The following is a 2,026-nucleotide window of genomic DNA, read 5'->3' as shown; positions in this document are numbered from 1 at the left end:
TTAAAACAACACAAATTCCATTTCCTGAGGCATCACATTCCACATAAAGGTTTTTGTGAAGTCTAGCATAGCTAAGACTGGTGCTTGGCACATTGCCTCTTTAAGATGTTCAAAGGCCTTAGTTGATTCTGGAGTCCAAGAAAATGCATCTTTTTTTAGTCATTGTTGTTAGAAGTGTTGCTATTCTCCCGTAATTCTTAATGAACTTGCTATAATACCCCGTCAACCCGAGAAATCTCACAGATGCTTTATGCTTGTGGGGATTTTCCATTCCTTAATGGATTTAATTTTGTTAGGGTCTACCTTAAACACCCTCATGAGATACAATATGGCCCATATACTCCACCTCCTGTACTCCAAAGAAACATTTGGAGGTTTTTGTGTATAATTGTTTCTCCTCCAATAGTTTGAGCACCTTGTCAACATGTTGAACATGGTCCTTCCAAGACTTGTTCTAGATTAGTATATCATAAAAAAATGCTAACAAAAATTTTCTAAGGAGTTTGAAAATGGAATTCATCAAACCTTGAAATGTAGAAGGTGCATTGGTAAGGCCAAAAGGCATGACCAAAAATTCATAATGACCCTCATGAGTTCTAAATGCTATTTTCGAAATGTCTTCAGTCTTCATTCTAATTTGATGTTATCCTGAACGATGATGCAACTTGGTGAAGTAAATTGCTCCATGTAATTCATCCGATAATTCATAAATGACAGGAATGAGAAATTTATCTTTAATAGTGAGCTTGTTGAGCTCCCTATAATCCAGACACATGCACCATGGTTCTTTTTATGAACTAATACTATTGGAGTAGAGAAAGAACTTTGACTAAGTTGAATTATACCGACCTCTAGCATTTCTGCAACCATATGTTCAATTTCACTCTTTTGGGCATAGGGATATCTGTAAGGCCTGATGTTTGGAGAAACACTTCCTGGAATCAAATGAATAGCATGATCACAATCACGAATAAGTTGGAGGCATTTGGGAGTCTCAAATACCTTGGAACGATTGTCCAAGATTTTTTGGAGATCTAGAGAAATAGATAATTTCGATGTTTGAACCTCTAGTGGGAATAATTGTGCAATTACGCTCAATTGTTATTTCTTTAGAAGCTTTCTCATGCCATTGGAGCTTATCATCTTTCTTGGTTTCCCTTTGATACCCCTTAATTCAACTTCCTTTCCTTCCCAAAATAATTTCATGAAAATTTATTGAAAATTAAAAGCTATCGTACCCAAAGATTGTAACCATTGGACTCCTAGTACAACATCAACACCACCCATTGGACTATTCAATACATATTCCCCCATGGTTAGCTTGATATTATGGCACTTTCCATAGAAATATACAGTTCCTCCATTTGAAACCCTCACTTGACACTCTAGTGTTGGATATAGGAAGCAATTCAATTCCTTGGCTATCTTACAATGAATAAAATTATGGGTGCTACCCGAATCAATCAACACTATTGCCTTTTTATTCTTGATGTGTCCTTGTATCTTGAGAGTTTGAGGAGTGGTAATTCCTTCCAATGCATTACAAGATATGGTTAGATTCATTTATTCTTTCTCTATGGTTGGTTCCTGGTGTATATCATTTTCTTGAAGTTTCTTGTTCCTTTTCTTCCTCCTCTTTGTAATCTATGTAAAATAATCTTTTCTCAGCACACTTATGAATTTTAGTGTATTTGCTATCACAAATATAACAATACCTTTTTGCTATTTTTTCTTCCAATTTTTGTGGTGTCAACCTTGTACGCGGTGAAAGGATAGGAGTAACAACACTTCCATCTTTATAGTTGTGAATGGTAGGTTTCCTTGTTGCCATAATTTTGCTTTCAATTTTTCTTTCCAACTTGAATGCATTCTCCAATGAATCAGATTCTCAAAGGTGAACCTCATGTTTGATGTTAGCCTTACAAATTCCTATGAAAACATCAACCCTAAGCTCCTCTGGAATATCATTTACCCTTATATTCAATTTTTTGAAGTCCTTGATGTGTTCGCCATTGAACCCTTTTGT

The sequence above is a fragment of the Pinus tabuliformis genome, chromosome 4_1 (assembly GCF_031772625.1).
Source record: "Pinus tabuliformis cultivar Carrire ecotype Pingquan chromosome 4_1, CPIR1, whole genome shotgun sequence".
NCBI lineage: Eukaryota > Viridiplantae > Streptophyta > Pinopsida > Pinales > Pinaceae > Pinus > Pinus tabuliformis.
The sequence above is the reverse complement of the archived record's forward strand: the minus strand, read 5'-3'. Positions refer to the sequence as shown.